Source organism: Peromyscus leucopus, chromosome 14 (genome assembly GCF_004664715.2).
Source record: "Peromyscus leucopus breed LL Stock chromosome 14, UCI_PerLeu_2.1, whole genome shotgun sequence".
NCBI lineage: Eukaryota > Metazoa > Chordata > Mammalia > Rodentia > Cricetidae > Peromyscus > Peromyscus leucopus.
Window position 1 is genome coordinate 64,828,161 of NC_051075.1, and position 27,307 is coordinate 64,855,467.

Sequence of the window (27,307 nt, forward strand, 5' to 3'; positions counted from 1 at the left end):
AAGTATAACATACTCATCAAAGCACTTAAACCACACAGGATTCTGATGCATTTTATAGGGATCAAGGAGGAGATGGCTCAGTCAGTAAAGTGCTGATTGTGCAAACCTGAGGACCTGGGTTCAAATCCCCAGCACCCATGTAGAGAGCTGATCATGATAGCATGAACCTATGTTCTTTACTCTAAGGAGACAGAGACAAAAGGATTCCTGGAACTTGTTGGCCAGATAAGTCTTGCTGAATTTATGAGCTCCAGGTTCAGTGAGAGATCTTGGCTCAAAAAAAATCAATGTAGAGAGTAACTAATAAAGATATCTAATGTCAGTCTCTAAAACCCACATACATACATACACACAATGGTGCAGGAACCCACTTATAGATAGATGTATGCGTGTGCACACGTGCGCGCGCACAAACACACACACACACACACACTACTATCTTCATTTTACAAATGAGGAAGTTGAATCACAAATGTTGTTAGACAATTTATCCAAAAATCAAACAACTTGGTAAATTAAGTAAGCTATGTAAAAAAATTTAACATGTTGCTAAAAAAAAAAAAATATTTGAATAGGAAATTATTTAATGACAATGTTAAAAGAAGTTGGTAGCAAATCAAAGTATGTCTACTAACTGTTTCAGAGTAGATGCAACATTCTGCTTGATCTGGAAGGATGAGTAGACATTTGTTAAATGGAGACAAAGTAAAAGAAATAATTAAAAGGAGATAATGTTTACAGAAGTTGAGACATGTGAAATAACCAAAATGAAGTCACTGGTGGGGCAGGAGACTAACATAGTTGAGTTACAGAGACTGCTGAATAAGTAGAAAAAAGCAGAAGAAAAAAAAGCTTGCAACCAAGTCAGTATTATCCTACAAACACACCTTGAATTATGAGCATCCTTATACTGCCACACAAACAATGAGTGGACAATGGAGTCTTTGCACACAGGAGGGACACAGGCGCACTTTAAGTAGATAAACAGTAAAAGTGTGGAGACAAGTAGGAAGGAGGAGACACTAGCAGTGAGAATAAAGACAGCTAAGATTGTTACAATAGAAAAAGCTAGGTATCATGACGTCTCCAATCCACCAAACCATGGGGACATGCAAAGGAAGCATAGTATAAAGTTAACGTATAACTGGAAATATTAACCCTTTTCACAAAGGTCTGAGTGTGAAATAACCCTCAAAGCATCGTGTGTTTAAATACTTAGTCTCCAGATGGTGGTACATCTTGGTAGACTGTGACTTGTAGCAGGTAGAGTCTAGCTGAAGGAAGTGAGATGCTTGTAGAATGCATTATCCCTGGTTTCTTCTGCTACACTTTCTCTAATGTCTAATCCTACAATATTTGAGGAGCTTGTGTCACACATCCTGCCACCATATACTCTATTCCATCTTTTCTACCATGGTGGCCTAAAACTGTGAGCAAAAATAATTCCTTCCCTCTTGGCAAATAATTGCCCTGTCCAGTATTTGCTCATATCAGTGAGAAACATCACCAATAACTCTATTCATTTAGTCAACAAATAGCCAATGAAAACTCTTTACAGGTCTTGTACCATATGTTGACTGTGAAGTAGGAAAAAAATGAATGCTATGAAAGTGTTAGAAGATAGAAAAAGGAATCCAGCCTTCTGGCAAGGGAAATTGTGCTAATTCCTTCAAAAAAGAATGTTCAAATACTAAAGAAAAGCAAAGTTTGGAAAGGAAGACCTTCTTTGAGTGTACACTGTACATGTCAGATTGATTCAAGACTGGAAATATAGGTCTAAAGCTGGGGGAATGTGCCAAGACCAATAATATAGACACAAGAGAACTAGAAATTTTATTAAAAGTATATCATTTGACTTTAATACCCATTCAGCAACTTAGATTAGGCTGTGATTTGCTATCTCCTTGTCACAAGACACAGAGACATATGGTGTCAAGGAACAATTTGATCATTGACCTTGTTCTTGAAATGGTGAAGCCTATATTATTCAACATGGCATGATGCTACTATAGGCAGACCCAGAATCTCGTTTTCAACTTCCTGCATCCTTGATGATCTCTAAATAAATGCATCAGAAGTGATTGACTACTTAAAACTCTATGCATTCCCGTTTGACAATTGTTTCTTTTACTTTGGGTTTTGACACTTAAGACTTGTTTTCTGGGGCTTCCTCAAATGCCAGGTGTCGATCGGACTTTTCTTATTACAAGGATTTCTTCTAATAAGATGCATTGCACATCTTGTTTGCCAGAATCCTTGATGGAAGCTGAGCCTGGTAAAGAGCAGCTGACAGATTTCCAGGAAAATCAAATGACATTTACGCCCACAGCTGAGCAGTATGCTCCAGTCTGACTCCTTCTCATGGTGCAGACCCAGTCATTCACTTGACTTGAAAAAATGTGTTTTCTTGTCAAATATTCCCAGAGCCATCTCTGGGAGTAGACAACGCAGCTATAAAAAAATGTTTGCTCAGCCAATCTCTTTTTTAAGGGCTACAAATATATTTGTCAACATCTTGCCACATATTTTGAGTCTCACTAAAGGCTTCTTCAATCATACAGTGAAGCTGTATAAATACCGAATGCCTCCATGGTATTTGTGTATGCCTTAGGAAGAATGCTGACCATCTTTGATACTTACTGAGTACATGCTTCTGTGTGTCAAACTCTATGCCATGTCTTTTTTTTTTTCATATTGTTCCATAGAATTCTATGGTGGTTTGAGTGTGAAATGTCTCCCAGAGACTGAGCCTTGAACCGGTGGCTTCCAGGAGGAGGCACTGTTTAGGGAGATTTAGGAGGTGTGGCCTTACTGGAGGAAGTATGTCACTGAGGGCAGGGTTTGAGATTATGTAGTTTCACCCCACTTTCAGTTTGCTCTCTCTGTTTCTCTGCTTCATGCTTAAAGTTGAGGTGTGAACTCAGAGTCCTGTTCTGGACACCATGCCTGCCACTTCGTGCCATGCCACTCCCACATGATAGACTCCTATCCCTCTAAGACCACAAGATCAAATAGACTCTTGCTTCTGCAAGTTGCTTTGCTTATGGTGTTTTATCAGAAAATAAACCGATACAAACTTGCAATATTATTAAGTATCCTTTATGTTCCAATGTTTAAAAGCTTCATTTACATGTTGGCTTTGTAAACACTATAAATTATTTTGAAATAAAATGAAAGACTTCAGTGAGTGGAGAGCAACCTTTTTGTGACCACATGCTTATTGGTTGATATCATTTATTATTTGCCCACAAACAAGGTTCTCATCGGTCCAAACTAAGCATAAGTAAAGTTGTGGGGAAAACTTACAAAGAAATATAGAAAATAAGTGTAGATTCAATGGGTAAGTGGGTTATCTAAGTGACTGTGAAAGGAGAAGAGCTAGGAGCCTGAGAAGGACAAAGTTACCTAAAGGAACTTCAAAAGCAGCCAGATTTGTCTGAAGCTTCATGGAAGTGGGAAAAATTACCAGTAACCACGGTTGTCTCATTTCTTGGCTAATGCTGCCTTCCATGTGCCAGCACGTACTCTGGAGATCGATAACTCCTTAGCTGTTGTTCTCACATAATTGAAAAACTATAGAGGAACTTTTGGCCCACCTTTAAGGACGAGTCGTGGCTTGACAGCTCTATAGAGGGAGGACTTGAATTTCCTCCAAAAAGTGCCAGCACTGACACCCAGCCTCACAGGGTAAGCCTCTCAGTAAAAACTCAATAACCTCTCTGCTATACTTCATGAAAGAGGAAAAGTGCACACTCTCTCTGACAGTTACTTAACCTCTTCAGGCACAGTTGCCTCATCAGTAAAACAGGAATGTCCTCTGTCTCTCAGAGGTGTTGTGAGGAGAAACCAAAGTAATCAGAGCTTTGCGGCTTGTAGGTGAGGAGGATTTCTGACTCCACATTATCAGTTTGCTAAGAGATGAAGGTGATTGCTGAGATTAAAGAGGGGAGTCCGTCTAACTCAGAATTATCCGAATCCACATGGTGATTTTTCAACCTCAGCACCACTGATATTTTAAACTAGGTAAATCTTTGCTGTGGGTAAGCTGAGTCAGTTAGAAGGGAAGCTTCCTGTGTGCTGCTGGAGTGTTAACAACCTCCTTAGCTTTGACACACTAAATACTATAAATGCTTCTTCATTGGTGACAATCTACCAGACATTTCTCAGTGTCAGCTGGGAGCCGGAGGTAGAATTATCATAGAGTGAGAAGTCTTAGCTTGTCCTTCTGGCTTTCAATCCAAATGTTAATACATGGCATTTTGCAAAGTCTCAATGAATAGCAGCTAAGTGTGCACAAGAATAAATGAACAAACACACAGATCATTTGGAAAATGTATAGACTGCCCTATCGAAACCAACTAAAAGTAAAGTCAGGGCGCTAAATATTTTTGAGAAGCGAAGACTTGTCTCCTTCCTGAAAGAAAAAAAGTAAAGTGCTTTAAGAGATACAGACCTTTCCAGGACAACCAGAGTCAAATCTGTGATGACAAGGGGGAAATAATTAGTACAATTAGACTATGTTCTCGTCAAAGTCAAAACTTAGAGCATTCATCTTTGTACCAATGAACATGTGATAAATGTCTTATTCTATTAGAGAAATATCAGGGAAGTTGTGTAAGAGCCTCATTTTAATATTAGAAAAGTGGGTGGAGTCAGAGCGGCTGTTCTAGGCAGAGAGAATGATGCTAACAGAGGAGGAGAGGGAGGAAATTTACATTCTCCAGTTTGTCTGCACAGTTCCACAGAGTCTGTAGTCCAGGTACCATTTCATTTACAAAGTTATAAGGCTGCTGGGTACCACTGAGAATGGATGCATTCTATCTTCAAATATATACATAATGCCCAAAGGTATTTAACTTACCATCAAGAAGATAATCAACATGACTATGTGGAATACTTTTTTTGTTTGTTTGTTTGTTTGTTTGTTTGTTTTAATTGATGTGATGAAACTATGGACTCTAGAATAAGGGATTCTGCTCTAAGTACAAAAGAGGCACTTAGCAGTCAGTAAACTTAGTTTCCTTCTCACACTAAAGGAAACAAGGGATATAACTGTAAATAATGGTGATCAGTTAGAGATTATCACAGCCATTGACAGCATTGTGGCATCACTATGAGCAAGATTTGAACCTCACTTACCACTTAATAAACATGCAATGAACCTTGAGCAAGTTATCTATCTACTCCCTCTGTATGGCTGTCCCTTGTGTGTCTGTGGGAGTAATCCTGTCTTCCAAATTCCCCTTAAGCATTGCTTACAGAAACAGAGGAAGAGGAAAAGGTAGTGGAGGAAGAAAAAGCAGAAGAAAATTGCTTGAAAAATTATGGCTGCCAGTAGTTATTTTGTGTGCTGAGGTCCTGACTCCTTTGGGGATGAAACCACTCCTTTCTGAAAATACTCATACCAACACAGCAACCCTCAGTGTATCTGGGATAGTATCTTTATTTTCAGTAATTATTATAAAGAGCCACAGAGTAAGAAACAGTTAACAACTGTTTTACAAATAAGAAAACTGAGAAGCAAAAGACACATTAATACCCCCAATGCCATCAGTTGCTAAATGTAAAGGGGGGATCAGTTTCTTGCTCATAATTAGGTATCAGCATGGCTATTGAATTCATTCAGCATAAGATGCAAGTATCTTCCTATTCACTCCTAAATACCTCTCACTGTGTGTTTCTGCAGATGGGGAAGGTATATTCTTATGCAACCACAGCATGAGAAAGGATGTCTACCACTGTGACGATTCTAAAACCAATTTTAGCAGGCATGCTAATAACATCTTTTATAAAAGAAATTTTGAGGCACTAGAGATGGCTCAGCAGTTAGGAGCTCTTCTTGCTTTTCAGAGGACTCAGACTTAGGTCTCCAGTACCCACATGGCAGCTCACCATCTGTAACTCCAGTTCCTTAGGTTCCCTCTTCTGGCTTCTGTGAACATTCCATGTACTTAGTTCACAGGCATGCATGCAGGCAAATCACCCATACACATAAACATAAATAAACCTTTAAAAATGTATTTCCCAGAATCTAACTGAAGGTTGAATAGCATATTTAATTGTTATGCCTTCCATCTGTTTTCCATGTTTTAAAGCAGATGCATCTAAGGCCAGCGATGTGGTACAGTGGAAATATTCTGGCTCAGGAAGTGGGTATATCTTTTAGACTAGCACAATGGCTATGCCCAGACTGTCTGCAAGGTCCTGTCCTTCCTTTTCCAAAGGAAAATCGATAATCTCCCTTAAAGTGGGACATTGTATGTTTTGTATGATTATGCCAGTGAGTGAGGAAATAACTAAGTAATGAGTCTACAAAAGTGTTTGTTGGTTAGGATAGTTTAGGAGACTGGAAGGCACAGGGGGCTGAGCAAATGAGTAAAAATATTGAGAACATTTGTCTTAAGTTTGGGCTTCTATTGCTGTGATAAAACACCATGACAAAAAGCAACTTGGGAAGGAAAGGTTTTATTTCATCTTGCACTTCTAGGAAACAGTCTGTTACTGAGGGAAGTCAGAGCAGGAATTCAAGACAGAAACCTGTAGGCAGGGCATGATGCAGAGGCCATAGAGGAGTACTGCTTATTTATTGGCTTATTCTTCCTAGCTTGCTCAGCTTGCTTTCTTATACAACTCAAAACCACATGCCTAGGGATGGTACTGCCCAGAGGGAGCTGGGCCTTCCCACACCAATCATTAGTCAAGAAAATATTCCACTGACTTGCCTAAGACGAACTTACAGTGGCATTTTCTCAGTTAAGATTCTCACTTCCCAGATATGTCCAGGTGTTTGTGTCAAGTAGACAAAAAAAAATCAATCAACACAGCATGGTATCAGGTTTCCACTGCCAGATAAAAGAGCACACACATGAAAATGAGAAAAATAGAATAAACTACTTGGGATCTTTGAAGTTATGTTCAAACTGAACGTGTGGATATTCACTACTAATCATTGCACGCACATTATTAGAGAGATACAAAGATAGCTAGATGATAGATGCTGAAAAATAGGGTTACAAATACGGATTTCCCACTAGATGTGCTGCTGGAACCTAGAACCAATGACACCCCAATGACAAGGAGCACATCATATCTGAGATCATGACTTCTAATATGATTGTCCACTGAAAGGAGCTAAAACTTAGAAAAGGCTGATTTCCGAGGCTGAGCTGATGGAAGCAGAAGACAGATCTAGGACACGTAGGTATACCACAAAGGGAAGAAGGTTCGAATTAGCAGTGTCCATGAGCACAGGTACCAAGCTCACCTTAGGAAATACAGTAAGAAGTATGTAGGATGCACATGCATGAATGTGTGCATTTATGCATGTGTCTATGTGTGTGTGGAGTTGTGACAGAGGAGGAAATTGCCATAACAAAAGTTATAAAATGCTAGCAATAGTTAGAAACATGAAAAGAGGATTTGTAGGATTAAATGTTAACTTTTTGAAGTTCTTTTGCTAAATATTAAAATTAAACGTTTTTAAATTACAACTAAATTAAAGATGGTGACATATTTTCTGAGATAAGGTTAATCTGAGGGGTTCTGTAGTTCTTACCATAGGCATCACATTTCTGTGTGAATTATATAAAGAGTTTTAATTATTTCAAGAAAGTATATTTTAATAGTAGCAAAAAAGAAAGACAGAAATCATAGTGACCTTCAAACTTTCTATATTAAAAGGCATATGTATTATAAAAATTTGTTTAAAACTATGGGAAAGGCTTAAGAATAGTGAAGTAATTTCTTTTTTTAAAACAAAGACTTTTTTATTTTATGTATATGTTTATGCATCACATGCATGTTGGGACTCAAGAAGGTCAGAAGAGGTTCTCAGATCCCCTGGAACTGGAGTTATAGGCATCTGTGAACCACCTGATGTGCTTTCTGGGAACCAAACTGAGGTCCTCTGCAAGAGCAGTAAGTGTTCTTTAACCACTGAGCCATCTCTCCAAACCTAAAGTCATTTCTTTCTAGCCATCTGTAACATGTTTGTGATGGTTAATCGTCAGTGTCAACCTGATTCGATTTGAAATCACTTAAGAGATGGAGAGCAACAAATTTGCAGATACATCTGTAACAGCATCTCCAGAGAGGTTTAAAGGGGGGGGGGTAAGAAGGATCTAGAATGTGGATGGCACTATTCCATGGATTGGTAGCCCAAAAAAATAATTTCCCTTTCTCTGCTTTCTGTTTTTCAGTCATGAGTCAAACAGCTTTCTCACCACCATGATATAAACTGTTTTGCCATGTTGCACTAAGCCTTCTGAAACCGCAAACCCAAATAAATCAGTTCCACCCTTACTTTGTCGACACCATGGATTTTGGTCACAGAGATAAAAACATAAATAACAGGAGAAAACTGACCCGAAAGTGGGGCTGTTGCTATAACTACATCAGTCCATGGGATTCTTAGGTCTTTTGGAACTGGTTTGTGGGAGGAATTTGACAGGATTTCATCGTCTGTATTGAGGAAGCCCAAGCCTGTTCTATACAGAGATTACTGGGTGATTCTAAGTGAACACTTAGGTCAGAATGCTGAACACAGACAGTTAGAATGTGCTTAGGAGGTTTCAGATGGGAACAGACATTCTATTGGGAGTTGAACTCAGCCCACTTATACTCCACCTCGAAAAATAATTTGCCTATCTTCTGTGTATGTTCTGAAATTGTGTGGAATGCTGAGTTTGAAGATGAGAAACTAATGAAATTGGTAAAGTCTATTTCAAGACAACATACATTTGGTCCTGCTGGGGATGTCTTTCTGTGTGCTGTGAATGTGTTGCTTTGATTAATTGATAAATAAAATGTTGATTGGCCAGGAGCCAGGCATGGAGTAGAGTGTAGGTGGGATAAGCAGAGAGGTGAATGCCAGGAAGTGGAAGGCTGAATCAGGAGATGCTGCCAGCTGCCGCCACCGTGAGGAGTAAGATGTAAAGATACCAGTAAGTCACAAGCCATGTGGCAAGGTATAGATTTATAGAAATGGGTTAATTTAAGGTATAAGAACTGGATAGCAAGCCATTAGGCCAAACAGTTTAAATAATATAAGCATCTGTGTGTTTATTTGGGTCTGAGTGGCTGCAGGCTTGGGCGGGACTGAAGAAAACTCCAACTACATGGTCCAATGTAAAGCAAGAGCCAAAAGCAAAAGGCAGAGCAGAAGGATTTGAAAGGCCAGGGAAGGGACAAGTTGAAAATAATAGAAAAGGAAGATATGGTTGTTAGTGAGGTTAGCACCATTAAAGAGAAGTTAAGCAACTTACACCCAAGCCATGGGGAATTGGCTATACTCTACTTATTGTAAATTCCAAAGTATAAAACTATAAATACATTTGAGAGCCTTTCCTTAAAAGAGAGAGAGAGCCACCATAGCAACCCACCCTCACTAGGGAAACATTTCCCTGAAGTTGCTACAGCCATGGTTCAAGGGGGTGCCTTTATTGACCAAGCTTGTGTTAAACCTTTGGGTTATCAGTATTGTTTTGGCTTTGAAGGTATTCAAGGTGCAAGAGCTACAGGGTCGTGAAGGTGTTCACCAATACTTTTAAGGAACTTTGAGGAGACCAGGGAATGTGTAGAGTGGTCTGATTCTCTGTAGAGAATGAGCGGTACATGAAGCTGTGAAGGTGAAGTCTAAGCTGCAATATAAACCTCAGATGTTGGAGATGCCAGGAACATGGACTGCCAGCTGAGGAAAACTTCAGACAGTAGATGGAATCATTCCAGGAAAGATACTGTGTGGGTTGTGAGTGATACGTGCATTGTGTTGGGTCTCTACAAGTCTGTCTAAGCTCACATGCCCTGGATGCCAGGAGTGGAGCCAGAGGATTTAATGCTTGGACTTTTGTGTGTCTCTTTTGCTTTGGTCATATCATTCCTTGCTAGTCTGTTTCTCCCTTTAGAAATGGCGATTCTTACTTTGTACCATTGTAACTTAGAAACACACAATTTGTTTTGGGATGACAGGGACCTGCAGTAAAGAGGATGAACTGAGCACATTTTACATTATGAGATAGACATATGACTTTTCAAGGGCCAAGGTAGAACACATATTTGAAAATTATGTTTGGGTGTCAAATTGACAAGGGGTGGAGTTGTGATGGTTAATCTTCATTTTCATCCTGACTTAAAGTAGAATCATACATACTTTTGTGGATATAGAACTACTTCCAGAGAAGATTAATTGGTTAGACCCTCCTGCCACAAATGTGGGTAGCTTCATCCCATGGGCTGTGAGCCTGAGCAGAACAAAAAGGGGAAAGGAGAAAGCAGGACCCCAGAGTTCCCTTTCTTTACTTCCTGGTTCACCATGAAGTCAACAGTTCTCCTCCACCACATACTCCCAGTACCACTCCCCAAAAAGCCCTGCTACAATGAACTGATCCCCCTAACACTGTGAGCCAAAATAAATCTTTTTCACGCTTTAGGATGCCTTGCTTAGATAGTTTGGCCATAGCAAGCAACAGCTAAGTAACAAAAGTTTAAGTATGATAATGGTTAGAAATATAACATCTAGCCTAGAATATCATTTTATTAAAATCTAGGCATTATATAAGCAATGGTGGCCAAGTAGGAAATACAATAGGGATGTGGTTATAGTCTCCTCTTTCCAGAAGCCCACCACAGAACAGGCCTATTGGGAAACCCAGCAAGGAAAGTCCTTCCTAGAAAGCAGATTCTCAAACTCAGCACTACTGAATGAAATTTTGCAACTGACAATACTTTGCTGTGGGGAGCTGTGCCACACTCTGCAGGATGTCTAATCTCACCTCTTGCTGTCCTAAATGCCATCTACAGGCCCTTCAATAGATAAGAAATATCTGCAGATGTTGCTGAATACGCCACAGTTGGCATGGGGATGTCCAACCCGACCATTAAATTAAAACCAGTGAATTTTTGTCCAAGGTGACAGAGGTAAACTTCTCCTCACTTTATCCTTTCAGAGTGACTTATCCATTCTCATTTTCTACAATATTCTCCTATGAGCTTCTAGAACACTTTAAATGTACTGCATGTAAAACAATCCAGACAAAAGCAAAAGATCTTGGAACTTTCAGTTGGAGTTATTGTTCATGAGTGCTTCTTAGCAGAAACCCAACAAAATCTACCTGTGTTTGCCAAGCATTTGCGAATCTTAAAAAGCAATTCCCCAGGGTTGGGGATTTAGCTCAGTGGTAGAGCGCTTGCCTAGCAAGTGCAAGGCCCTGGGTTCTGTCCTCAGCTCTGGAAAAAAAAAAGACAAAAAGCAATTCCCTGTGCATCTCTGCAAGTTCTTACAGTCATCTTATCAGTAAAATTCTCACGGCTCCATTTTGTAGCTGAAGGATGTAAGGTTCCCAGCATATAAGAGTATATGCCCAACAGGAAACAAAACAAGAGTTTGATTAGCTCTTTGATCCCAAGTTCAGTATAATTTCCACAGTACTAAACTGCCATATGAATCCACTGTGAGTGGTTATTTTTGCAGTAGACTCATTGACAGAAATCCTAGAAAGTGTTGCGTTAGGCCCCTGTCCTGGTAGCCTAATTCCTTTCCTCATCAGAAAGAGGATACCAGATCAGAAAGAATCAACTTTACAGAAAATGCTCCTTTCCCTAGTCATCAAAATGTTTATCACTTCATACTCTAGCCTGTATTCTTTGCCTACACACACACACACATACACACACACACACACACACACACACACACACACACACACCACACACCCCAATTACACATAACTCATGATGTCATTTTTAGCCTCACATCTACCCCTGCTTTGACTTCTCATTTATCAGTAAAGCCAATAGTTCTAAAAGCTAGTGGGTACCAATAGCAAGGATTAAATCATGTGTCCCCACCTCCTTTATGACTTTGTCTCTGCTGTTGGTTTGTCTCTGTTGGATTTCCCTCTGCTACCCTATAAAAATAAGTTGTCAGCACGTGAGTTTGTGCGATGCTAAACTTACACCATCAGCTCTCTGGTTACCAGCAATAAAAGGAAGGATGTATACGTGTGTGTATGTGTGTGTGTGAGTGTTTTGAGTTTGCTGATGGGTGACAGCAGTTCTGTAATGCTTGGACAGGAGCCTCAGTTCTGTCTGCATGCTTTATTCCTGCGCTGTGGTGGTATTTAGAAAGACTGTTTGGCTCACGGGTTTATCCCCCGGCAATGGTATTTGAGTCTTCCTGGCTGAGCTACCACTGCCTGTCAAACCTCCTGCCTTACTCTCTCTCTACCCCCAGTAAATCAAGTGATGTGATAAGCAAACAGAGTGCTAACTGAGCTCTCTGCCCACAAATGTCCTTGTGAATAATGGCGAGCAGGTTTCTCCAATTTAGACAATCATGTGACGGCTGTAAGAATGGATTTAACACAAATACACAGAATTTCAAAATGTTAAATGGCCATCCAAATCTTATCCTAGAGGAACTTTGGGGGATTTGCTGCTTTTTTTTCAGTTCTTTAGAAGAGTATGTGGTGGGCTGAACAAAACCCATTTGACAAAATAGGATGTAATTCAATAGTGACTCCAAGCAAGCCTGGTCAGGATAACATATAGAATAATCAGATAACCAGTTATCAAATGGTAACTTCAGAGAAGATAAGATTTACTGTGCTGTGTGACGCAGGCCTCTAACACAACACTATGAAGATGAACAATGCCACCATGACCTTGTTCTAAAAGATGAAAAATAAGCTTCCACCATTGTACCAAAAGCATAATAACTAATTCTTCTTCTTCTGATAATAGGCACTGCCCAAGGGAAGACTCATTTAACTCAGTCCTAGCCAGATGCTTAGTTAAGAGTGATTGGCTCAAATGTGAGCATACGAATCAAGGACAACCAATCAGATTTCTTTACATAAAATATTTAAATTAAATCTTATGGGAAAGTGCCTAAAGTTCTTAAGAGCTAGAAGGAAAGAAGGCTTGAGTTATTAACAAAAATAATAATTATCATGTGGGAAAGCTTATCAGTTGCTGCTTTGATTCCATCCATGTCTGTCATACATCCCCAATAAAGCTTCCAATGACTAATTTTGCCGAGCTCGTTGTTGATTTCTATCATATGCTTTGAAAAGAGGGAGCTGACCCTTAAAAAATGACTCTTTTGCTGCACCGACTCCAGGCAGTGAGTGAATGTTGTTCATACTGTAGACTAGGGGATGGCAAGAAGGGCTCTGAAATGGATGAGGTATAGGATCACACAGCTAGACAAGGAGGCTCTAAGGGAATGACATCCTTTAATCTAGAAAAGAGAGAGCAGAGATGTGAGGGGATTTTTTGTGTGACTTGGAAGATAATGTAATACTGCTTTCTTTGTTACTGATATCTAAAGGGTGCAGGATTTTAGGGAATAAACACTGTTCTCTTTTGATAGATGTTTGTGGGAGAAATCTAAAATATGTCTTTAGGTCATTTTAGTGCTTTTCTGACACCAGTGACCACACTGAATCCTATGATATATACAAGAACATACACAGGCATACACACGTGCACGTGCACACACCAAAGCAGAGACAGGGAGAGACAGAAAAAGAGACAAAGAGAGTTATTTCACTTGCACTTTAAACTCCATGTCTTTATCTTTGAAATTTGATGGCACAAAATTAAATAGGAAAAGAAAGATAAAAATCTGAAACACAAGTTAAAGGAATAAAGCAAATGTTTATAAATATAAATATAAAACAAATAGAAGAGCTGAGAATGTGACTCAGCTGGCAGAATACCTATACTATTACAAAGCTCTGGGCTCAATACTCAGCATTGTATAACCAGATAATGTGTCATAGGCTTGTAATCACAATACTCCAGAGGTTAAGTCAGGAGGATCAGGAGTTCAAAGTCATCCTCAGCTACAAAGTAAATGTGAGGCCAGCAAGTTTGAGACCATGTCTCAAAATTAGAGAGAGGTTGTGGGGATCTTGGAAGATGTTTCAGAAGATAAAGTGTTTATTGTGTAGAAACAAGTACCTGAGTTTGGATCCCCATAACCTCCTTAAAGGTAAAATGCACAGGCACGAATATGAAACCCTAGTTCTCAGGATAGGGATGAAGACAAGTAGATCCCTGGCCAGACAGTCTAACCTAAATGATGAGCTCTAGATTCAGTGACAGAATCTATCCTTAAAAACTAAGGTGGAGAATAAAAGTAGAAGACACTTGATATTTTGTGTCTAGACATACCTTCATGAGTGAGCATACATTCAAACGGGCACATACACACACACACACACACACACACACACACACACACACACACACACCTACTGTAATGAACTATATACCAGACTCAGTTATCAAATGCACTTATAAGTACTGGCCAAAAGGTTATTTCTTGAATGTTTCGATTAATCTACAGCAGCCGCACGTGCTACAAAGCATGCAATGATAGGGTTGTAAACAGACAAGCATAGCAGCACTGACACTTGGCAACAGCCTGTTTTTCTCCTGCAGACATTCTGAGAACACAAGCTAGATAACTGCATGTGCCCATGCTTGCTTCCTTCAAAAGAACCTCAGCACAACACTGCAAATATCCTCCTGGAGGGGAAGGTGTCAGCAGAGGAAATCACAGTGCAGTACAATAGTGTCACTTGATCACAGGACATACTCTGAGAAATGTATGTGTGTAGGCAATTCTGTCATTGTTCAAACACCAGAGGGTACTCAATACATACCTAAGTGGTGTCGCCCAAGGCATGCCCAAGGTATATAATGGATGTGTACATGTGAGCATCTCTGCTATAGCCTATTGTACCTCATGCCATAATAAACAAAACAATATGAAATTGAATAAAGCATGAAAGGAAAATGAAGCAATGAAGAAGCAGTAAGCGTGAGAGGGCTGCTGCAGACACAACACAATTTTCACACTGTTGTATAGTTAACTCTTTATTGTCTGTAAGTAGAAGGAATATACTCCAAAGTAATGGTAAACCCGGGATGTAGTTAAGTTGGTTTCATACTCACCTAGCATTCAGGAATCCTTGGGTTCAAATCCCCAGCACTGTATGAACCATGAGTGACATTATAAGCCCATGCATGTCTTAGCACTTCAGAGGTAGAGGGAGGATCAGGAATTCAAGGTCATCTTTGGCTACTTACAGAGCTTTAGGCCAGCCTGGCCTAGGATAAACCTGTACCAAAAAGAAATCATTAACAACAAAACCACAAAAAGCTTAATATAGCTCTATACAATGGCTCATGTTATAATCCCAGTACTGGTTCATAATATAATCCCAGGCTGACCTTGAAGGATTGCTGTGAGTTTGAAGGCAGCCTGGGTGGACTACAGAGTAAATTCCAGATCAGCCTGGACAAGAGTGAGATTTGCCTCAAAAGAACAAATAAACAACTAAATTAATGGTTTTAAAAGTATAATAAGTACACAAAGCAGCAATATAAATTTCCTGTACAGCAACTAATTCTTAGTTACTTTTCTGTTGCTGCCATAAAACATTCTGGCAAAAGAAACTTAGGTGATAAAGGTTTTATATTGACTCAAGGGTAAAGTCCATCACAATGGGAAAGTTAGGCGGCAAGAACTTGAAGTAGTTGGTCTCACTGCATCCACTCTAGGAGAGCAAAAAGTAATAAAAGCATGTGGCCACTCGGCTCCCTGTCTTCACTTACACACTCTAGGATCACACCTAGGGAATCATGACTGCCACAGTAGGCATGTATTGTCATCTATCTCAATGGACAAAATAAACTAGCGTCTCACAGGCATGCTCAGAATTCTGTCTCCCAGATGGTTCCAGATTCTGTCAAGTTGACAATTAATACTAATGATGGCACAGTGTTAAGAACTTTGTTGCCTGCACTATGCTTTTACAGGGGCGATGTGTGTCTAGTCATGTATCTGTAAGACGTTGCATAGTTAGGTTACAATGGCTAAGTTAAGTGGTGGGAAATTGTCATGTCAGCAATATTATGGGACCACAGACATATATATGTATGTTTATCTTTGACTAACATGGTGTTATGTGGTGCATGTCCATATGAATAAGGATAACAAATCAGTGAAGACTGCTTCGAGAAATTGGTCCTTTGGGTTATATACTGTTGTGATGACTGCAGAAAGACCAGTACACAGTGTAAAACTGGAATTATGTAATTTCCTACATCAGAAATAGCCAGGACCTATTTCAGAGACTATGATTGATAAGCAAAACTCACAGAATTCAGAGAATCCAACATGCATATAGTTACGGTTCATTACAGTGTGTGTGGGCAGGGCGTGGATTAAAACAGGAAAGGGAAAGTAAGCAGTGGATGGAATTTCAGAGAGACCCAGCTCACTATAAGAGGTACACAAGAAAAAAAAAAAAAAAAAAAAGGAAAGTTGGCTGCCTGGAGTCTGAGAAAGCATAGCAATCCAAGAGAGAATGCAAAAGAAATACTAAACACAAGTACAGAGATAAAGAGTGAAGCTGTAGCCATAAAGAAAGAATTGGGAAACATGGACATGAATTCAGGTTAAATTAATGACTGGAAAGTAATTTCTTTGGAATTACAATCTGCATCAGCTTAACAGCATGTTGCATGTATAAAGATATATACATTTTACCCTCCAAGATTTGCTAATTACCCCCTAGCTTCATAAGCATGGACTTGGATAAATAATGTGTTGTTCACCTTCATCAACAACCAGCATCCATTATTCCATTGACCTACCTAAGTTGCAGCTTCTGTGTTTACGCAGTCTACCCCTCATATAGATGAGCCCCAGGAGCCACTCCAGAGACCTCTTCCTGCTGGAGTCTGTGAGTGTCAGGACAAGCCATAGGTAAGTCCTAAATGTCTTCCTGTGGGCAGGGCAGAAGACACAGATGGCTGCTGGGGAAGGAGCCAGCTGGGAAAATGAGGCAGCCTGTAGCCATTCCAGAGACAGCTCGGTCTCCCTGGAGCATTTGCTGTGAAATCCATTCCCCAAATATCAGACTGCCTGGTATTCACACATAAGTGCAATAACACCTTCACAAGACATCCCTGGTGGGTGAATTAACGGTTCCACTTCAGATTGGCTCCCACATGCACAAACTAGCAAGACAGACCCTTATGTGAAAACAACCTTACCTTACTTCCCTATTCATAAGTGAAGTCAAGGTGTATGCCTCTAAGCCTACGTACTTCCTAACCAGGGAACAAAGCAGTCCTGAAATTTGCCAAGATTGCCAAATAGCTCAGAAATAATACATTCTACCCATTTTGAGACTCGCTCACATGTTAAACACTGATTGAATACAATGGAAAAAAAAATGTGTCCAAACCCATTGATTTCAAATTCCTATGTCTCTACCCACTTTTCCAAACCAGACCATCGCCTCTGCTTTCCTTCTCCATCATTATTCTCTCTGAAATAATTTCCATTTTTATTATTCTTGCCTAAGCCTTCTTTTAAAGAATACATAAATTTGAGAATTTAACTAAATCAAGTATGTCTCTTTAAATAAAGTCATCTCACCCTGTAAAAGTCAGGACAAAGTGACCCCCCTAAGTCTGCCTGTCACCATCAGGGTTAAAGTGCCTGCTATTCAATAGGGGTGTCGTTGGAGGCTCCCCCAGAAGGGAAGTTCTGGAAGGTATTTTGGCGTGCTACATGCAAACACAGCAGCCAACGGATCTCATCATTTCTAAATGTCAGCCTTCGCATAATCCCTCTGACCCGTTCCAAAGCTTATAGGTCACAGAACATTTTATCTGGCAGTACCTTTATATACATTTTTTTTTCAAGCTTAAAGTGTTATCCATTTTCCCTTCCATCCTCCTCTAAAGGAGACCTGGCTCTCCTATGCACACGGTGAGTAAGGCATCAAGGAATTCAAGCAAATGATAAAAATATGTCTGCAGGGAAATAAATTTCCTTTTCTGAAATCAATCATGTGCTATTCACACACGCAAAAGAAAGTCTGAAATATCCCTTATCTCCCTGCCTCCCTGCACTCAGGCGCCCTGTGCAAACACTTAAGAACCAGAGGCCTTCTCTCCCAGTCTTCATTATCCCATCGTGGAAGGGAAGGGAGACTGAGCTATGTGGACAGCTGAGCAGGTGGGGCATGGTTTCCCTGAAATGATTGGCTAGCTGTCACGGCAATATATAGCCAGGATGGATCTATTATTCTGCAGAGAGTCTGCATAACAATGAGGGCAGCAGAGGGCAGAAGCAGCTCTGCTCTGCAGTTCGAATGGAATTGGGAGTTTATGAGTCTCACCTGTCCATCAAGGGTCATTTTGATTGTGATTGCCTGTGGGCCCTTGCTTTGTGGAGACAAAGGATATCGCTTTAAAAGGCTCTTTCATAGCCATCTAATAGCAGAGGACAATCATTTGGCCAAACTATGGTTCTTAAACACATTGTGGTTGGGGAATCTGAAGTTCGTGTGTCCACAATGCCATGTTAAAGAATAATTAAGACTGTTAGAGGGCAGATAAAGTTCCCAGGGATACACCTCCCATGCCACTTACTGTGTAGCTACAAGCAGAAGCCAGCACCTCTTCAGCCTCAGAGATCACAGCACCATTGTTTGAAATGAACGACCTGTGCATGGAAGTACTTACCTCCACCCTTAGAACACAGAAGAAAGTGCTAGAAGCACCAGCAAGGAAAGAGATTGAATCTAACAAGGCTTGGGGTTGCTTGAAAAACCCATTTACAACCAGGAAGACATGACCTATTAAAAAGCATCCTGGTGTCAAATGATGCCTTGTCTCTGAGAACTTCATAATGTGTCAAAGACTACAAGGCTCATTTGTGTCTTCTCCAGGTGATACTGAAAGGGATAAAATGGGGGAATTCAAGGCAGAATAAATTATTGTAGACTTAAGCGGGGCGGTGGTGGTGCACGCCTTTAATCCCAGCACTTGGGAGGCAGAGCCAGGCAGATTTCTGTGAGTTGGAGGCCAGCCTGGGCTACCAAGTGAGTCCCAGGAAAGGAACAAAGCTACACAGAGAAACCCTGTCTCAAGAAAAAAAAATTATTGTAGACTTAATGGTCACACAATGAATAAACAAAGCATCAACTTTGACCTGGATCTGGCACTTTACCTAAAATTGTTTCAAAATTTTTTTAGGACTAATTCTTTCTGTTTTGAGAAAGGGTCTCAAACAGCTCAGTCTAACCTAGAACTTGCTATATAATCTAAGCTGAATTTGGACTCCTGAACTTCCGGCCTCCAACTGCCTGCCATATTCTATTCTTTTTGTATATCTGCTTCCTACCGATTCTCAGAAAACAATATTTGCTTGAAAGTAATAATAAAACTGAGGGAAAGTATAAAAATGATAAATTTTGCAATCTGTTGGAATCACAACATGATCATGACATTTTTATTTTTTAAGGTATTAAACAAGAAATATTTAAAGCTAAGAACAAAATACAGACATGCAGGAAGTAATATCACTCACTGTGTCTTGTGTTATCTAAACTATTAAAATGAGGATAATTGTTATTTGCAGAGGGCTTATTATAAGCTAAGATTGGGTTTAGAGTTTTTAATCTTGAATCTTCACATGTGACAAAGGTAGTATCTTGACTATGGAATAGAGTTGCTCAGAGACATTGCCTGGTTTTCCCGAAGTCACACAACTGCTCAGTAACAGCCATGCCTTGATTCTAGGTCTATTGGCACTAGAATCTATTTCCTTCTCTTTTTCTATTCTTATTTTCCTATCCCTTTAAGAGAAACTATTTGTGATATTACAGGAAACTGATGTATAATTTTTAACAGCCTGAAGACTGGTATATAATGCAAAATAAAATATTACTTTATTAGATGAAGGGTGAGCCTAACAAACCTTCATTCTATCACACAAATGCACTTGACCTTGAGGACTTGAAAGTTTGCAACTGACTGGGAGAAATGAAGCTTTAAGCACAGATGTGTGGTCACGGTCTGGATCAGTGCACGTGAACTGACTTTGCAGGCCTGGGTTCTCATCACCCAGCATCCCTTTCTCTAACTGTTCACCCATGGGTGAGGTGGAGGACAGGCAAGGCCTGGGCATTTGACTGCACTGCCTTTAGTTTGCTCTTCCCAATTCTATCCACTATTATATCACGTCCTATTCTGATTAGCTGCTTCACTGTCTGAATGATTCTCCATTTATTTCAAAAGAGTATTTTTCCTAACCTTGCATCCATTTAATAGCTTTTTATAATCCCCAGAGCTTCCTGGGGCCCTTTTACTTGAATGCTACTCTGATCTCTTCTGAATTCACTCTCTCAGATGCCTTACTCAACAGCAGCTGGATCTTATGCCTTGCCTCTGTCTATAGCCAGGGGATAGTTTCAAACAGAATGTCTCCAACAACCAAGCTAAGGGCTTTCATTTAGTATCAAATCTTGTAATGTGGTGTGTGTGTGTGTGTGTGTGTGCATACACTTTATAAGTGTAGAGGATCCTGAGATTGGAAGAGGAGTTGAAGCTGGAGTTGCAGGCAGTTGTGTGCCACCTGACATGGATGCTGAGAATCGACTCTGGTCCTCTGCAAGAGCAGCAAGCCTCTTAACTATTGAGCTGTCTTAGCACCCTCGCAGATGTGGGTTCTGGGGATTGAAATTAGGTACCTGGGCTTGCAAGAGATGGACTTTATTGACTGAGCCATCTCCCAACTTCTCTGCAGTTTTTAAAGTACATATGGCCTGTTAACTGGGTGGCTATAAGAAGCCAGCAGAAAAGTTCACCCAGTACCTTCTAAGGTCCCAATTACCCAAAATTGCCCTTTGGGCATTTGCATGACTTGGCCAATAGCCTCTACTATGCTTTGGTATCTGGGGTCTGTCAATACCGTGCTGTAAAAAGTAAAGAACGAATGCCTGCTGGGAAATTACAGCCAAAGAGAGCTTTGGTGAACATTGGTCACTTTTGTAAGCAGTCAGCAAGTGATTAGTCTATTCAAATGTATTTTCATGGGTCAGAAGTGAAAGATCACTCAGACACTGGAAGTCAGTGTGGGACTTAAGATACCAAACAAGTCAGTTAGGGCATTAGGGAAACATTAACCACCCCCAAAGGACCATTTGCTTCTTTAACTAACTGGATCTATCCTCCAGAATAATGAGTCCCTATAAAACAGGCAGTCTGTTGGTAACTTCACTTTTCTCTGGTATAGAATGCCTGGCAGATGCAACTTGATGGGGGACAGCTTTATCATCTCTCATGGTTGGAAAGGGTTTCAGGGTCACCATGGGAAGGAATATGGGGAGTAGCTGGGTTTATGGTGGCTGGAGCATGTCCTGGAGGCTCCTCACATCTCAGCAGACCAGGAAATAGGGTGTACCTGAAACCCCAGGCCACACTGGGGTCTGTCTCAAAGCCCTCCATTAACCCACAGCTCCAGAGAAGCTAGGTAACAAGGAGGGATGCTTGGATCACCCTGGGAAGGGGAAATAGATGAGATCTCCTGGGTAAAGGGGGGGCTGGGAGTGGTAGAGGGGAGGGAGTAGGAGATGAAAACATGAGGTAACAGGATAGGATGATTGAGCTGGGGGCGAGGATGGAGTGGGAGAGCAATGAAAGCGATATCTTGGTAGAGGGAGCCATTATGGGGTTAGAAAGAAAACCTGGTGCTGGGGAAATTCCCAGGAATCCACATGGATGACCCCAGCTAAGACTCCTAACAATAGTGGAGAGGGTGCCTGAACTGGCCTTCCCCTGTAATCAGATTGATGACTACCCTGCTTGCCATCATAGAACCTATATCCAGTAACTAATGGAAGCAGATATAGAGATCCACAGTCAAAGCCCTCCATTAGAAATCCACCCCTCCAGTTGGGCCCCCAACCCCAAAAGTTCCATAACCTCCTAAAATAGCCCCAATAAGCTGGGGTAACAAGTGTTCAAAACATGAGCCTATATGGACATTTCAGATGCCAGCCATAGCAGAGTAAAGCCTAGCCCAGCACTGGTATCTATATTCATTACAGGACCATGGGCTTCTCACTGGCATTACATTCTCAAGGTTATTATCTGCAATGTGAATGTGTTTGCAGCTATTCCAACAGTCCTCACTTAGCTATCAGTATCATTGCCACAGCCAGAGTTTCTGGTTCTCATAGATGCCAGAAGATACCAGAAGGGCTTTTATGATTAGTAAGTCGCATGTCTGGTGAGCCAGAGTTACAAGGATAAAAATGTCAGTAGCATCCAACACTTCCCTAAGGCTTTTTCTTAACCAGGCACTGCATAGGAGCTAAGTGAGTAATGCTCATGATTTAAAACAAAACAAAAAAAAAAAACCCATTTCACAGGTGATACAATCAGGCTCACGATTAGAGAGCAAAAGTAATTTGCCTGCTATGTCACAAGGGCCATCCAGGCTAATTGATTGAAGAATTGATCAACCTATGCAAAGCTCATTGATTCCCAGCTTAATGTCTGCCACGAGACTTAGCAACAACATGAAAATGTCAATCTTTTATACGAAATCCTATGCTCTTTCTAGGACCTCCCTTTGACTAATATGCCTTGCTCTAGATCTATGGATGAAACTGAAGAATTTAATATAATCACCTTGGCTCTAAGAGCAAAGGCATTTTGTCTCTTCCTAAGGAGTTTGGGCAGAGAAAGGGCCTTTATAGCAGCTGGCTGCTTGTATACAAGCTGTGCCAGAGACCTGGCTACTGGCTGGTTCTGAGGCCGAGCATGTGAACAGGGGGCAGGCCACTTCAGCTGGCGGGGACATGGTGGCAGCTGTAGGGATTCATGAGTAGGAGATAGAGGTCACAGCCTTCTTTTCAATTAGATCATCGCAGCCCTGCCAGCTCCTGGTACTTCTGCAGTTAAGACAGACGGTGCCTGCTCATGGGCAGGATGCTTAACACAGCCATATCACATACTTCTATCAACCTGTCCCGGGTGAGGCCAGACAGTAAACCTCTAGACATCCTGCCACCTCAGCGGGGTTAAGGGATGAGTCACTGCACAGCTGCTGCAGACCTGACTTTGGAGCAATTGGAGGCAGACAGGAGGATCTCTGAGCCCACGATTAATGCCTCCACAGTTCCAATCTGAAGGAGAAGCTGACAGCAACTCAGGTCTACATTTCACCAGAAATAATGTCCTGTTGCACTGCTTGAAGTAGATGTCAGCTCCCCAACCAGAAGCCACAGGGAAGCTTTTCTTCTGATACACAAGAATCCACACACAGCAGCCCAGGGCTATATAGGATTCTCTGATGACAGTGACTCAAACGTCTGGTACCCATGGTACCTTGGTACATATATCTATGCATATTATAGCTCATCCGTGATAGCTGCCTCAGACCCTTCCATCGTGATTGTATGCCACACAGAAGGAATGGAGAGGTGAGCAAGTTGAAGGGAATACTATGCCTATTCATCTTAAGGTCTCAACAAAGATTAGTACTCATAGTTCCCACTCACATGTAGAAATTAGTCAAGTAGTCCAGCTGTCCACATAGGAGGCTTGGAGATGTAGTCTTCAGCTAAAAAGCCATGAGCTTGAGTAATTATTAGGAATTTCTAGCACTAAAGGAGAAATTTAATAGATGTCAGCAACAATTAGCATTCTTTCACCATCTCCCTTTTTTTGCTCACCAAACATTGATGCAAACTCCTCTTTCCAGTCAAGAAACACTCATTATTTCCAAGTTACACAGTACAAATTGGGGACAGTTTCTGCTTGCAGCTTGAATGCAATGACAGGTGTTGCAGTTTGCTCAACTAGGTCTGATCTGCATGCTCCATGTCTGCACTCCCTACAAGCCTTTGCTCTCAGGGTAACACAGCTTCAGGGAGTCCTCAGACTGCAGTAAGAACTCTAACACAGCCAAAACACATGGCAGTCTTTGTCCCCATGGTAACTTTCCCTCCCTGCTGGAAGTAAAACAAGTTAGAGAATCTTCTCTGCCTAATGCTGATTTGGAGAAACATTTTGTCTGTCATTATGCACAAACTCCTGTGAAATGGATTCCGAACTATGTTCTTCACTCAGGGCTGCACAGGTTTCCTGTGTACACTTGTCTGCTGTGTGGTAGGGAAGTTGGAGATTCTTTACAGGGAATAACTGAAGACATTCTCTGGTCAATTTTGTAGTTTCCTTGGATATACTATTTCCTCAAAAACAAACATGTATTTGATTCCAAATCCTTCCAACCCAATGAATCATGCCCACAAGCCTCATCTGATCCTGTTTTGGTGGCTAAAAACCCATATGCTAATTTGTTGGCCTCTGTGCTTTTTCCAACAGTCTCTTTCTCCTAAGTGGTGACTTCCTTGAGGCCATGTGAAACATAGCCCTCATTACTTAGGATCTGACTTTGTTTCTGGAATGGCTCCCATCATCTGGACAAAGGTATTTATGGATGACTGTGAAGGAGGCTGAGAGATGGCTCAGCAGGTAAGGGCATGTGCTGCCAAGCCTGATGACCTAAGTTCAATCCCCAAAACCTACATGCTTGGAAGGAAAGAATCAATTTCTGAAAGTTGTCCTTTGACTTCCACATACTTTACATGGAAGCTGCTTCCCCTCATACATATACACTAAATAAATAATAGATGATGATGATAGATAGATAGATAGATAGATAGATAGACAGACAGATAGATCTATAAACAGAACTAGATGGATTTTATATATATATATAAATATTATATATATATATATATATATATATATATATATAGAGAGAGAGAGAGAGAGAGAGAGAAAGAGGTAGGTAGATGATAGATATAGGTAGATAGATAGATGATAGTCAGACAAATAGAAAGATGATAGATAGATAGATAGATAGATAGATAGATAGATAGATAGATAGATGATACATAGAAAAATGAACATACCTGAGAAAGGGTAAAGCTCATGTATAGCTCTTGCTATAGCTACATCATGGTTCATCTTAGTTTATAACCTCAAATATCTTTGAAACATCAGGAAGAATCATCTTCCACATCTTCCATATACCAAAAGCAGTTCCTCTGCTGGTGTGACATGTTCTGAGAATTCATAGATGATGATTTTCTTAAATATTTTGCCTGTATCATAGCAATTCAGCACCGACTTCCTAGCCTGAAACATGAATGTCAGTCACCGGTGGCCAACTGTGAAGTAAATGCATTCTATTTTGTCTTATTCTGGTTACACCCTATGTTGAATGAGGGTTCCTGTTCAGGTGCTCTTGCAAGCTCTAAAATAACCATGAATTAAACAAAATGAATTTTCCTCTTTCTGAGACATCTGAGCTTCAATAGCTGGAGCTGTTTGATCAGCTCTGTGCAATCGGGACTTCAAAATCCTACCTATGGGCTTCATAACCTTGAATGGGCACTCCCAAATTATGGTCATGGACAAGAAAGTGGGTAACGGCAAAAGCTAAGATCTGTGTGTGACTCCTAGTATTTCCTGCCTTCCTAAAATGCTTTTGGTCAGATAATGGGGGTCATTGCAGCTTCAAAATCAGACCCCAAGCACTGTAGTCCAATACTACTCATGTGTTTCAGATAGCCTCCTGGGAGTCACCATAAAGTTACTGGGTAGAGCACAGAGGCCAATAAATAAGTACAAGAATTCTTATAGACTGCAATATGAAATTGACATCACTGTAAGCCAATAATCTCGAATAGTCTCATGGTTACACCCAAGTTTTGAAGGATGCTAGGAAATTAGAATCAACAGCTACATAAACATGGGCTCAGAATTTATTTATCAAAGAATGAATGGGGAAAGGATTCAACGAACTACCTAGACTCTTCAGAGAACAGGTTGATTCTGAAACTGGATATATTTTAAGAAAGTTTTTAACTCAACTATCCAGCTGCATGACTGGGCAGCAGAAAGGTCAGAAGATGGAGGGTTGAATTCAGAATTCAGAATTTACAGTACTTTCCTTTCTGTGCAAGTGGATTGGAAATGAAATGAACTTTGTGCAGAAAAAGCCACACTCCACAGCCAAACGAAGACAAAATTTCTTAGAATCATATTGATTCTCCAACACTAACAAATCCAGAAGGTAAATATATCAATTCCAGGATAGTGACAGGGTGAATGTATAGTGAATGTGTTTAAAAAATATGAGGGGACCAGGCCAAACTCTGCTTCAATAAAAGTGAGGTTATCTTTATAAGAGGTGACAGATCATTAAAAACTGAAAGCAGGAACCTGATATATTGATGACACCCCTTGAATTTGGCCCCATGACCATAAGCTGCCTTCAGTTGAATTTGTTTTTTCCTGTCTCATATACTGAAATCCAATCTCATATAAGTTTTTATTCATTCAGAATGATAGATAAATCTCCTAAATTATGGTGCAAATCAATAGTCTATTCTCCAAGTAAAGTGAAACTGCTGGTTCATTTAATGAACAAATATACATGAAACTTTGTAAAAAAAAAAAACTGGCCATATTTAATTTTTTTCATTCATGGGAAGTAGATACCCTAAACATGACTTAACTATGCAAGACAATTTTATTGAGTTTCTAATGCTGAAATAAATGACATACAAACATATCTACACTGACTAATAAAATAGCTTACCCTACCTGTTAGCAGAATGGCTTTATGATCTAGCAAAGAAGGAGAAGAACTATGCATACTGAAAAATATTTATTCAAACAATAACAACATTTAATAGTCACTGAGTGTTTAAAATGTATCAGATTCTAGCCTAAGTTCTATGTATGATTTGTAACTCAGTAGAGTCTAACAATAATAATAATTATTGGATACTATTATTTATCCTATTGCAGACTTTAAAAAGAACAGACAAGTACAGTATTAAGTTGTAAAAAACAAGCCTCAACTCTTTTTAATTAATCAAGAGACTTTGGAGGTTTGTTTGTTTGTTTGTTTGTTTGTTTGTTTGTTTAAGACAGTATTTCTCTGTGTAGCTTTGGAGCCTGTCCTGGAACTCAATCTGTAGACCATGATGGCCTCAAACTCACAGAGATCCATCTGCCTCTGCCTCCTGAGTACTGGGATTAAAGGCATGCTTGACCACCACCTGGCTGGAGAGAGGTTTTTCAATGGATAGGTTTAATATGGGTCCTATCGGAATGTGAGGTACCGTCATTTCTTTACAACTTTACAATGTGCCAGAGAAAAAGATGGTAGTTAGGAAATCTTTGACCCCTACCAGATAAAGAGGGCCTCTGCTCTCTGACCCCTTTAAGAACTTCTCTCTGTTCTGGAACTTTACCTCTGTACAAAGTGATAATCTTTCTATAAATTGCCTCAAGGCAGCCACACCAAATGGATCCATTTGATCCAAATGATCCATTTCTCAAAATTCCCAGCAGATGGTTATGGGAGTTACCAACAGTGAGTGTTTTAACCTGAGACATGGCTGGTATC